Source organism: Kogia breviceps, chromosome 7 (assembly GCF_026419965.1).
Source record: "Kogia breviceps isolate mKogBre1 chromosome 7, mKogBre1 haplotype 1, whole genome shotgun sequence".
Lineage (NCBI taxonomy): Eukaryota > Metazoa > Chordata > Mammalia > Artiodactyla > Physeteridae > Kogia > Kogia breviceps.
The window spans coordinates 79650663-79664628 of NC_081316.1; the positions used below are offsets into that span (position 1 = coordinate 79650663).

At 39.7% G+C, this 13966-nt stretch overlaps 1 pseudogene; it reads left to right on the forward strand.

Annotated features, from left to right (window-relative positions):
- Positions 1 to 12718: 12718 nt before the first annotated feature.
- Positions 12719 to 13645, forward strand: LOC131759966 (olfactory receptor 51I2-like; annotated as a pseudogene).
- Positions 13646 to 13966: the final 321 nt, after the last annotated feature.

A 13966-nucleotide genomic window follows, 5' to 3' on the forward strand; every position in this document is an offset into this window, starting at 1 on the left:
CCCTTACCATGGCACTTTTATCCTTAATGGCTCGATAAAATGACTTCCTAATGTTAGCTTAATCCCAGTTGCCCATAAACACATCAGTGCTTTTCTCTGGTTGGCTTCCAAACACTTCCTCTGCTTGGGGTGAAATTGTTGAGGCTACCGTAATTCTTTTCCACAGGTAAAAATACTATTGACATCCTTATTATGTAAAAAGCTTAGGGCTTCCCTGGTGGTGCAGTGGTTGAGAATCCGCCTGCCGATGCAGGGGACACGGGTTCGTGCCCCGGTCCGGGAAGATCCCACATGTCGCGGAGCGGCTGGGCCCGTGAGCCATGGCCGCTGAGCCTGCGCATCCGGAGCCTGTGCTCCGCAACGGGAGAGGCCACAACAGTGAGAGGCCCGCGTACCACCAAAAAAAAAAAAAAAAGCTTCAATAATAAAATAAATCAATAGTAAAAGAACATAAAGAAGAGTGACAAATAGTACAATTGGCTTTGAAACAAGGGGAAAAATTGTTCTGACTAGTAATCCAAGAACCCTAGAGTAAAACAATACGTAACATTTTTGCCCATTAAATTACAGTTTTTATTACTGAAAATTCACAATGAAAGAGTTTGTGTTGAAACACATATCCTCGAGCATCACAGCTGATGGTGTAATTGGCAAACTATAGCAAGAACTTTTTAAAAGTTACATGCTTTAGGGAATTCCCTGGCCGTCCAGTGGTTAAGACTCTGCGCTTCCACTGCAAGGGGCACAGGTTCAATCCCTGGTCAGGGAACTAAAGATCCCACATGCCGTGTGGAGTGGTCAATAAATAAATAAATGTTACATGCTTTAATGCTGTAATCTCACTTTTGAAAATTTATTCTAACGAAATATCCCTACCTATGGGGTAGGTACTACTTTAGACCCCCGTTACCAGTGAAAGAAATGAGGTTTACATTAACAAGAAAACCAAGTCACACAGCTTGTGGGTGCTGTGCCATGATCTGAAATTAAATTTCATAACCAAATACAGTTATTTAATGCCCATGCTATATTGCTTCCCGTTTAACATCTGCCATTTATTTCCTCAGCCTGTGTAAATCCTGTTTTCTCTCTACTGTGTGCCTTATGAGGAGAATGACTGTATCTGTATTGAGAGGTAACCCTGCCCTTGTTGTGAGCAACAAATCTGGGTGACTCTTCAGGTTTTACAGTGACCCTTCATGTTCTACATCCTGCTTTTTTCCAGATTAAGGGAGACTATATCTTCTCAATCATGTCTCCCTTTTTTTAAAGTGTATTCTGTATCTGTCAAACATTTCCAATGTCTGAGTTTCAACTTAGGTATAAGATATTATAAATTTTATTTTAAATTTTGCTAAGTGTAACACCTATTTCTTTCATGTTTATAGAATCCCATAAAATCAGATTTGGAGATGTGAGAGGTTCCACGGTCCTCTTTCCCACCAGTGCAGAAATCTGAATGCATCTTTTCTCAAGATGGGCTGTTCCCATTATATAGTGGAGAAGGTCTGATGAGAAGCTAAAATCTGAAGGCAATCATTGGGCCTATGTGTTCCCTCAGCAGCTTCACTGAACAAATCTTAGGTGGGGGATTAGGGTGGATAAACCATGAGGGAGACTCCAACCTGTGGACTCTTTCTTAGGAGGAAAGAACCCTGGACTCTTAACCTCTCTCCTGGAGAAGGGTCTTCCTAGCATATGTATCTGTGAGCATCCAGTCGTGATTCCCTGCCCAGAGACAGTAGAATAGGCTTCAAAGTCTTGCAGCTAATCAATGCAAAAAGACCAGGGCTGAGAGAAAGAGACAAAAGGGAAGAAATGGATGATTTCCCTAAAGAAACGAAAGGGTGCTCATGCTCTGTAAAAGTGGAGATTCAGGTATTAGGCCTCACCCCAAATAATGAGGTCAGGAGCCTCGTTTTATGAGATTGAACCACCTATGTCTCTCCTCACAACTTCCATCCTCTTTTATTTTCCTGTGCATTACTCTGCCTCGAATTATACCCTCCTGGCTATTGCCATATACCTAAGAGGATGACATTTAATAAAGTGTGTATCTCATGCTCCCAAATTCCTCACTGTTCACTGCAATACAATTTATGCATGTCTATTGCTGTTTCCCCTACCCCTCCCTCCGCCCTAAGATTTTGACTTTTTTAAAAGTAGTTCAACGTCTTATATTCATAGCAACACTATTCACAATAGCCAAAAGTGTGGAAATAACCCAAGTGTTCTTCAACCTATGAATGGATAAACAAAATTAGTATATACATACAATGGAATATTATTCAGCCATATAAAGAACAAAATAATGATATGTTCTACAACATGGATGAATCCTGAGAACATGATGCTAAGTGAAACAAGCTAGACACAAAATGACAAATATTGTATGATTCCACTTATATAAGGTACTAAAAATTCATTGAGACAGAAAGCGGAATAGATGTTACCAGGGGCTAGGGGGAAGGGAGAATGAGGGGTTATTGTTTAATGGGTACTAAGTTTGGGATGATTAAAAAGTTCAAGAAATGGATAGTGCTGATGGTTGCACAACAATGTGAATATACTTAATCTCACTGTATTGTACACCTAAAAAATTTGTTAGAATGGTAAATTTTATGTATGTTTTGCTATGATAAATAATTACCAAAGAAAGAATATAAAACATATCACCATCAATTTAATAACAAGAACATATTGAAATGATTGCATTTTGGATACACTGGGTTAAAGGAAATATATTATTAAGGTTTTTTTAAAAAAGTATTCCAAAGAGGAAGACACTTAATCCCCATATTGAGAGGAGGACAGATCCTTGGGATGAGATTTAGGAGCTCAGAACCTCTCTTCTGCCACTAAGTGGTGACCTTGTCTAAATCACATCACATCTCTTTGAATGAAGTTTGTAAACTTGATGATTAAATTAGATAAACTCTAAATCCCATCTCTATCCTAAATATTATGTGCTCTGAGCATTAAGAATCCAGGAACAATTCTAAAGGTCCTGCAAGTCTGAAGCTCTCCAGGTTCTCCCTGGAAACTGCTTTCTGACCCACATAAGAAAACCAGCCCCCTTCCCTGAGGCCACACATGCTATTTACCCAAACACAATATTTATCAACTTGATCTCCTACTCCCCGATTCTGCCAATTATAGCTCTTTTCAAAAATCAAAACTTCTCTCAAAGACTGAGGCTTTTCCACCCAGGAGATATTCATGGGCTCTCTGAAAGGAAGCCCCGTCCAACAGAGAGAGCAAACCATTCTGACTTGTCAAGTCAATTCACTCCCTGTGAGGTTCATTTCCCTCTTCTGTTTATTAGGAGCAATAATAGAATCGACCAGTCAGTGATTTTGTGAGGATTATATGCAATTATCCAGCACAACGCTTAGTGCAATATTTAATACATAGTATGAACTCAGTAAATACTTATTATTATTATTATCATCATCATCAGGGAGAAGGTGGATAATAATTCCTGCCTCTCAGGGACATTGAGGGGATAGAAATGTGGGTTTCTGCCTTTGGCAAGCAAGACACAGATTTTTTAAAACACTCATCTGATCACATTAGCCTGGGAGCTTGGAGTTTAGGACCTGGGCTTTTCTCCTCTCTTTCTCTTATACCAGTACCAGGACTAAGATTGGGAGATGGGATAAAGGAAGGGAGTGTAGTAGATAGGGGAGGTGGGACTTACATGGGATTCAAATTGGATTGAAATGACTGATTTTATGCACTACAGGAGGAAGATCAACAGAAAGGCCATAGTTTTCAAAGTTGTCCCTGGAAAATGTGATTGCATCCTAGAAGATGACAAACTAAAGGGAGTTATCCCCATTGCTTATTGCCTGTTCACACAGACCAGGGTCCTGGGAGAGTGTTTGCATTTTGTTTCCCAATGACCTGGAAGGGTTTCCAGGAGGAGGGCCTCTGGGTGCTTGGGGAGCTGAGTCAATTCGTAGAGGTAGTCACAGGCAGCCCCTGCCATGAGAGACCTCTGGGTCTCAGGCAAATGCTCACTGTAGTGAGAGTATCTTTCCCAGTGAAAAAGGGTCTCCAGGGACTGAAGACCATAAAAGTACTGCCTTGTTCCCAGCCATGTTTATGTTGGCCTGGACAGTGGACAGCACCAGTTTAGTTAGCCAATTCCCCATGAGAGCCAAAGTGTCTGAGGTTGCCCCATAAGCAGGACACCTCCCATCACTCCCCAGTAATTACATGTAGCCCCCATCTCTGAGCAGCATATCGTTTATCCCACACTGGACTGACAAGACATAAGGACAGAACATAAGTTTGTTTGTTTGTTTTAGGGAATAGAGATTTCCTCAGGCTTTTTTTTTATTATTAGAAGAAAAGATTTACTCTCAATACACATTTAGGACCAGAGATTACCAGAATCAACATATCTGAGATTCTTTCCAATGATGATCAGCACGAATTCTCCCAACTGATGCCAGAATTCATGCCCAATGCCTATTTTTTAATGTCATTTAGCGTTAAACGTTCGAGGATAACTTACATTGTTCTAGGCTTTGTAAAAAAATGAAGAGAATACAAAAATAAACAATAGTGGATATTGTAGCATATGTCAGATATTATCCAAAAGAAAAGAGATAACAAATGTTGGCAAGGATGTAGAGAAAAAGGAACATTTGTGCACTGTTAGTGGGACTGTAAATTGATGCAGCCACTATGGAAAACAGTATGGAGATAACTCAAGAAATTAAAAATAAAAATGCCATAAGCAATCATTACCTCAAAGAGATATCTGCACTCCCATATTGATTGCAGCATTATTCACAATAGCCAATGTATGGAAACAACCTAAGTGTCTGTCAGTGGATGACTGGATAGAGAAAATGTGATATACATGTATATTACATATGCATATTATACATATATATATAATACATGGAATGTTACTCAGCCTTTAAAAAGAAGGAAATCTTGACATTTGTGACAAGATGGATAAAACTGGAAGGAATTATGCTAAATGAAATATTTCAGACAGAGATAGACAAATAGGGCATATTATCACTTATATGTGGAATCAAGAAGAAAAAAAGTAAAACTCAAAGAAACAGAGAGTAGAAAGGTGGTTGTCAGAGGCTGGGGTAGAGGAGGGGCAAATAGGGAAACATTGGTAAAAGAATACAAACTCTTAGTTATAAGATGAGTAAGTTCTGAGGATCAAATGTATAACATGATGGCTGTAGTTAATAATACTATATTGTATAATTGAAATGTGCTAAGAAAGTATAACTTAAGTGTTCTCAGCCAAAAAAAAAAAAAAATTGATATTTGAGTTAATTTGTTAATTAACTGAATGGTGAGAATCCAATTCTTTCACAATGTATATGTATATATAATCATCACATTGTACATTTTAAATATATTGCAGTTTTATTTTTAACTATATCTCAATACATTCATAAATTAACTCAAAGTTAATCACTGACCTAAATGTAAAATTTTTTATATGTACGCATAAATCTGTAAAACTCTTAGAAAAACATAAAAGAAAATCTTCAGGATTTAGGGCAAAGCCTTCTTAGTCTTGACACCAAAAACATAATTCATTTAAGGAAAAATTGATAAATTAAGCTTCACTAAAAATAAAAATTGTTGTTATGTCAAAGACTCAGTTAAAAGGATAAAAAGACACTATACAGAGTGTGAGAATATGTATGCAAATTACATATCCGAAAAAGGCTTAGTATCTAGAATATTAAAAACTCTGAAAATTCAACTAGAAAAAAAATCTAATTAAAAATTGGCAAAAAACATAAAGTGATATTTCATGGGAAAATACACATAGATGCAAATAAACACATGAAAAGATGTTCAAAGTTATTAGCCAGTAGGAAATGAAAATTAAAACCATGGTGAGATATCAATACACATCTGCTAGAATGGCTAACTGTTTTTATAAATATGAAAACATCAAATGCTAGCAAGGATGTGGGGAAATTGGATACTTAATACATTGCTGATGAAATGTGAAATAGTATAGCCAGCCATTCTGAAAAACATTTTGGTAGTTTCTAAAAAAACTAAACATGCAACTGATTGCACTCTGGTATTGATCTCAGAGAAATGAATTATTTGCACTGAAAGCTTGTACACAGATGTTTATATTAACTTTAAAATAATAGCCCCAAACTGGAAACAACACATATGTTCTTCAACAGATGAATGGTTAAGCAAACAGTTTAACATGCCCTACAATATTGTTCAACATTTAAAAAGAATAAACTATTGAAGATGATGCAGTAGGAAGAAGACCCTGAGCTTACTGCCTCCCACGGGTAGACCAAAATTACAACTATTTACAGAGCAACTATTTATGAGAATGACCTGAGGACTAGCAGAAAAGATTTTCCACAACTAAAGATATAAAGAAGAAACCGCAATAAGATGGGTAGGAGGGGCAGAGACACAGTGTAGTCAAGAATCACACCCGTGGGAAGGCAACGCAGAAACAGAAGGATAATCACAATAGAGGTTCTCCCCAAGAAAAAAAAATATCCAAGTCCTACATCAGGCTCTCCAGTTCAGGGGTCTTGCATCAGAAAGACGAAACCCTGGAACATCTGGCTTTGAAGGCCAGTGGGATTTGCATATGGGAGAGGTAGAGGGCTGTAGGAAACAGAGACTCTGCTCTTAAAGAGCACACACAAAATCCCCATGCTCTGAGTCCCAGCAGAAATTAAGGAAATAATCCCACTTACAATTACATCAAAAAGAATAAAATAACCTAGGAATAAATCTAACCAAGGAAGTACAGTAACAGATCTTTACTTGGAAAACTATAAGATTGATGAAAGAAATTGAAGATGACAAACAAATGGAAATATATGTGTTCATGAAGTGGAAGAATTAATATTGTTAAAATGGCTATACTACCAAAGGCAACTTACAGATTCAACACAATTCCTATAAAATGCCAGTGGCATTTTTCACAGTACTAGAACAAATAATTCTAAAATTTATATGGAAACACAAAAAAGACCCCCAATAACTAAAAGAATCTTGAGAAAGAAGAACAAAGCTGATGGTATCACACGTCCTAATTTCAAACTACACTACAAAGCTACAGTAATCAAAACAGTATGGTACCAGCACAAAAACAGACACATAGATCATAGAACAAAATAGAGAGCCTAGAAATAAACCCACACTTAAATGGGCAATTAATCTATGACAAAGGAGGCAAGACTATACAATGGAGAAAAGACAGCCTTTTCAATAAATGGTGTGCAGACCTACTAGAGCATGGACTTGAGGACACGGGGAGGGGGAAGGGTAAGCTGTGACGATGTGAGAGAGTGGCAGGGACATATACACACTACCAAACGTAAATTAGATAGCTAGTGGGAAGCAGCCGCATGGCACAGGGAGATCAGCTGGGTGCTTTGTGACCACCTAGAGGGGTGGGATAGGGAGGATGGGAGGGAGGGTGACACAAGAGGGAAGAGATATGGAAACATATGTAAATGTATAACTGATTCACTTTGTTGTAAAGGAGAAACTAACACACTATTGTAAAACAGTTATACTCAAATAAAGATGTTAAAAAAAATTTTTTTAAATAAAAAATAATGGTGTTGGGAAAATTGGACAAAAGAATGCAAAAGAATCATACTGGACTACTTTCTCACACCATATACAAAAATAAACTCAAAATGGATTAAAGATTTAAATGTAAGACCTAAAACTATAAAATGTCTAGAAGAAACATAGGCAGTACACTCTTTGACATAAGTCTTAGGAATAATTTTTGGATATGTCTTTTCAGTCAAGGGCAACAAAAGCAAAAATAAACAAAAAAAACTACATCAAACTAAAAAGGTTTCCTTTGTACATCAGAGGAAACTATCAACAAACCCAAAAGGCAGCCTACTTAATGGTGAGAAGATATTTGCAAATGATGTAACTGATAATGGGCTAATATCCAAAAATATACAAAGAACTCATACACTCAACATAAAAAGAAATAAACAAACAAACTTATTAAAAATTGGGCAGAGAACCTGAATAAACAGTTTTCAAAAGAAATACAGATGGTCAACAGACACATGAAAAGTTGCTCAACATCACTAATAATCAGGGAAAAGCAAATCAAAACCACAAAGAGCTACCACTTAACACCAGTCAGAATGGTTATCAACAAAAACAACAAATAACAACTGTTGACAAAGATGTGTAGAAAAGGGAGCCCTCTTGCACTGTTTGTGGGAATGTGAATTGGTGCAGCCACTATGGAAAACAGTATGGGAGTTACTCAGAAAATTAAAATTAAAACTACCAAATGATCCAGCAATTCCACTTCTGTGTTTTTACTCTGAAGAAAACAAAAACTCTAATTTGAAGAGATGTACGCACCCCTATGTTCATTGCTGCATTATTTACAATAACCAAGACATGGAAGCAGCCTAAGTGTCCACTGATAAATGAATGGATAAAGAAAATGTGGTATATATATATATATATATATATATATATATATATATATAAAATGGAATATTACTCAGCCATAAAAAAGAACAAAGTCTTGCCATTTGCAATAACATGGATGGACCTGAAGGATATCATGCTAAGTGAAATAGTCATACAGAAAAAGACAAATACTATATAACTTCACTTATATGTGAAATCTAAAAAACAAAACAAACAAACAGAAACAGAGTCATAGATACAGAGAACAAGAGTGGAGAGGCGTGGAGGGATGAGTGAAATAAGTAAGAGAAATTAAGAGGTATAAACTTCTAGTTATAAAATAAATAAGCCATGAGGATGTCATGTACAGCATAGGGAATATAGTCAGTAATACTGCAATAACGTTGTATGGTGACAGATGGTAACTAGATTTATCATGGTGATCATTTTGTAATGTATAAAAATATTGAATCACTATGTCAGACATCTGAAACTAATGCAATATTGTAAATCAATTATGCTTCAATTTTTAAAAGGCATGAACTATTAATATGTGGAATAAGTTGGATAAATCTCCAGATAATTATGCTGAGTGGGAAAAAAATCCCAAAAGATTATATACTGTATCACTTTATTTATAGAACAGTCTTGCATTGACAAAATTTTAGAGATAAAGAACACACTAATGATTGCTAGGGATTAAAAAGGGGATGGGGAAGGAGGGAGGTGAGAGTGGCCATAAAAGAAAAAAATGAGAGAGCCTTGTGACGATGGAAATTTTAAGTATCATGACAGTAGCAATGTCGATATCCTTATTTTGATATTGTACTATTGTTTTGCAAGATATTAATTTTGGGGGAATTGAGTGAAGGATACATGGGATCTCTGTATTAAGTCTTACAACTGCTTATGAATCTACAACTGCTCAAAAAGATTTTTAAAAAAATCTTGAAGTGTCTCAGGTTCTGCTATGGCATTCAGAATTTTTTGCTGTAAGTGACGGGCAGCCAACAAAGAAGTGGTTAAAAGGATGGATATGGGGTTGACATGAAACACACATGCTTTAGAATGGTCTCTCTGGCAGGGTGTGGCTGTAGGAGTGGAAGCAGGTAAGAGAGCAGATGGGCTGGGCAAGACTCTTAGAGATGGCACACTTGATGGCCTTTGTTTCTCACTGTGAAGTTAGGAGCAGTAACAAATTAGCTACTGAGAGTAAGATGGCAGGATGGATAAACAGCTTGAGAAGAATGGTGACAATTTAAAAACTGAAAGGAAAATTATGGAGTACTGCTAAAGTCTCAGCTCAGGTTAATGACCATGACTTTGTTTGGATGTAAGATTTCCAAGTTAAGTAATTTTTCCTAAGTTTACCGATCACCTCTGGAGGAGAAAGGGAGACAGCCTGGGCCCAGCTCAGATGGGAGAGTGCAGCCAAAATCAAAGAGGAGAAAAGTCAAATGTGTTCATAGAAAGCAGCTCCAGGTGAATGACTGTAGTCCAAATTGATATAGGAAAAAGCTGAGGTCAGAGCTATTTTGGAGTAGAGCTCTCAAGAAAGTGAGAAAGAAGGGACATAGGGCTTCCCTGGTGGCGCAGTGGTTGAGAATCCGCCTGCCGATGCAGGGGACACGGGTTCGTGCCCCGGTCCGGGAAGATCCCACATGCCGCAGAGCGGCTGGGCCCATGAGCCATGGCCGCTGAGCCTGTGCGTCCGGAGCCTGCGCTCCGCAATGGGAGAGGCCACAACAGTGAGAGGCCCGCGTACCGCAAAAAAAAAAAAAAAAAAAAAAAAAAAAAAAAGAAGGGACATAGAACTTGTATGTGGTGAGAAACCGAGCAAGAAACAGAGAAGAACTTGAACCAGTTCTTTCTTTCTTTCTTTATGGCTGCTTTGGGTCTTCATTGCTGTGCACGGGCTTCTCTTGTTGCAGAGCTGCAGAGCACGGGCTCCTTTTGTTGCAGAGCACGGGCTCTAGGCACACGGGATTCAGTAGCTGTGGTTTGAAAGCTCTAGAGCTCAGACTCAGTAGTTGTGGCGCACCAGCTTAGTTGCTCCGTGGCATGTGGGATCTTCTCAGACCAGGGCTCGAACCTGTGTCCCCTGCATTGGCAGGCAGATTCTTAACCACTGCGCCACCAGGGAAGCACTGAACCAGCTCTTAATGGCTCTGCAGTTCATATACTTTTCACTAAGTTCCCTCCATTTTGAACCTGTTGAATTCAGCAGGTCAGCCCCAGGATAGGAGTGTGGGCAGAGTCTGTGCTAGCCCCAGTCTGGAGCTACAAGCCTAGAGTCTTGGAGTCTGTCCCAGAATGAGACCTGAGAGTTTAGAACAGGGTCTGTGGGCCTTTCAGAAGTCTGCCCTCTCCCCACTTGCTCTAGGAAGCCTTCCCTGATTCCCTCTGCCTGGGTTAGGCCAACACTACTAGGCTCCCAACACATCACTCCATAGCCCCCACCCTCTACAAAAATTGGCTGCTCCTGCCAGATGCATCCTGGGGCCTGGCTAAGAGGAGGCTGTCTTCAGGAATATTGTCTTGGAAGGATTTCAAATGCAAATGGGCTGTTGAAGCTGATAGTCTTTGAAGATCATTGAAACTTGGTGGGGTATTGTAGAATCTATGAGTCTGTCTCATTTTCCCTCTTATTGTTTGGTTCCTCCAACCACTTCCTGGTTCCAAAACTAGCCCAAACTTGTTTACTCCTTAGGCACCTGAGTGGAGTGACTCCTCCGTGGCTCAAGCCTGGCCTTCCCTGGAGATAGGCACTGCCGCTAAACATCTCAAAGACAGCCTGGGCTCTTGCAGGATGTGGAGTGGCAGAACAGCTGGGGACAACAGCCAGGTTAAGTAACCTGGACCCTCAACATACCCTCTTCTCCACTTCCAGGATGGGTGGCCACCAGCACCCCATCCTCCACCATCCAGGTGGAGGTAACAGTGGGAAAGGTCTGGAAGTCAGACAGAAGAAGGAGAAATAACCAGTCTTGAACACTAGGAGACAGTAGTGCCATCTTGAGAAGAGGGTCTGAAGGAGGCTACCTTCATGAGGGTCAGGAAGCTTACAACTCACAGAAGAAGTGGAATCCCAGTCCACATTTCCAGGGAGAGCTGTCCCTCATAGTCTCTGCAGAGAGAGAGTAGATCAGAGGAAGTGTCAAGTTCTCTCGGCATCTGGTATTCATTTTCCTTATTTATTATCAACCCATTTTATACTCTAATATCAAAAAATTTAATTTGGTTCATGATTTCTTTATTTCAAAAAATTTTATAAAGAATTTTCCTCTCTCTTTTGAATAATTCCTTATCTCAAAGAGTATTTTTACATATCTTTAACTTTTTTTATCCCTTATAATGTTTACAAAATATGTCTGCACAAGTTCTGTGTTGGAACTTCTCTGTTTATTTGTTTTTGAATGGAATGAGTTCCATCAGGTTTTGATGTGCTTAGAAATGGTGTCTGAGAGAGAGGGGATGGAGGACTCCAGAACTACACTGTCAGCAACCTTACTTCACTGTATTTTCTTTAAAAGGCTTCTACCAGAATATACACAATCCTCTGCCCCAGAGGCACAATGCTTGTCACCTCCTAAAATGAAGAAAAAAAGAGAGGTCAGTCCTACTTTCAGAGTGAGTTGATTATGTTGGCTAGATATTACATAACTGTAGACTCCAGGATTCAGACTAAAGCCCCTTGTAGTTCTCTGACCCATTTTTGGTGGATTTTTCATCTCTGCTAAAAGATATTTGTGAGGCTGTTTCCCTTACATTCTTTTATTAACCTAGCTTTAAAGACTTTTTTGCTTGCTTATTTACTTGTTTTGTTTTGTATTGAGATTTAAAAGAAAATCCAAGAAAAACAGTTATAATAAGCCCATGCTGTCAACACTTCAGGCTTCCACAGTATGTTTGCAATTTATTTCCACGAGGCCACTGCTTCTTGTTTAAAAATAGAGCGTTTTTTATTAGATCATCTTTATGATCATCTCACATTTTTAAAGAAAGCACTGCTTTCTTCAATATGTGAAGAGATCAGAGTTTCACATATGAAATGCTACTTTTGTAGTCAGTGGATTTAAATTATACTTATTCTCTAGTTTGCTTTTAGATGGAGTACATTTTTCAATCTCTTTCACATTTCATATTTGCTGTTGTGTGTGAACCCATGGCACCTAATATCAGAGCTGGTGTTTTTCCTATGTTTTTGTCTTGTCTTATTTTTCTGCCCAGATTGAAGAAGTCCCCTCTTTCTGAAGAACTCATCTGTGCCCCAAGGATGCTCCCTTCCCAGTCCTTTGCCAACATCTCCTTCTTCCAGCCACCTGCTTTCCTAATGATTGGCATCAGGGCTGGAGACCATTCATGGCTGGATCTCCATCCCCTTCTCCCCCAGTACACTGCGGCCCTCACTGGAAACTACATGATCCTCTTGGCTGTGAGGAGGACCCCCTCAGTCTGTACCAGCCCATGTACTACTTCCTGTCCATGCTGGCCCTCATCGGTGTGGACCTCACCTTGTCCACAATGCCCACCACGCTGGCTGGGCTCTGGTCTGACCATCGGATCATCATCTTCAATGCCTGTCTGGGCCAGATGTTCTTCTTCCACTTCTCTGTGGTGGAGTCCTCAGTGCTCCTGGCCATGTCTTTTGACCACTTTGTGGCCATCTCCAACCCCCTGCGCTATGCAGCTGTCCTCACAAACAATGTCATCATGAGGATGGGGCTGGCCATTGTGACCTGTGCTACCTTGCGCAAAACTTCTGCCCTGGCAATAACGTCCTGTCTCACTCATTCTTTTTCCAGCCTGATGTGATGAGAAGAGCCTGCGATGAGATCACCATCAATATATGCTATGGGTTCTATGTGGTACTGTCCCCTGGGGGCATAGATTCCCTGCTCATTGTCCTGTCCTACACTCTCATCCTGCCCACGGCCCTGGGGCTGGCCTCTCCCAGGGAGCTCATCGGGCCCTCAACACCTGTGTCTCCCATATCCTGGCCATCTTTGTCTTCTTTATTCCAGGTATCACCATGTCCATGATCCACCATTTTGGGAGGCACCTGCCCCCCATTGTACATGCCCTTGTTGCCTATGTGTACCCGCTGGTGCCCCCTGTGCTCAACCCCATCATCTACAGTGTCAAGTCCAAGCCCATCAGGGAGGCCATGCTCAGGGTCCTGAGGGGGAAAGGTCAGAGTTGATGATGCAGGATGCCTGCAGGATTGGGGCCCTGAAAAGTGTTTGGTAAACCAAAAAAATAAACTTCTGGATAGATCAAGTCCCACCCATAGCTTCGTTTTGGGCATCTGGGAAAAAAGGTGATAGATAATTATGAGATACTTTCATTTATTTATTCTCTCATTTATTTCACATATATTTTCTCAATGCTAACATTTTTCAGGTCCTATGCTAAGTACTAGGAACACAGAAATGATTTATAAATGGTCTTGCCCTTCAAACATCTCACCTTTGAATATATATGAAAAATACCCAAGGGGGACTTCCTGGTGGCGCAGTGGTTA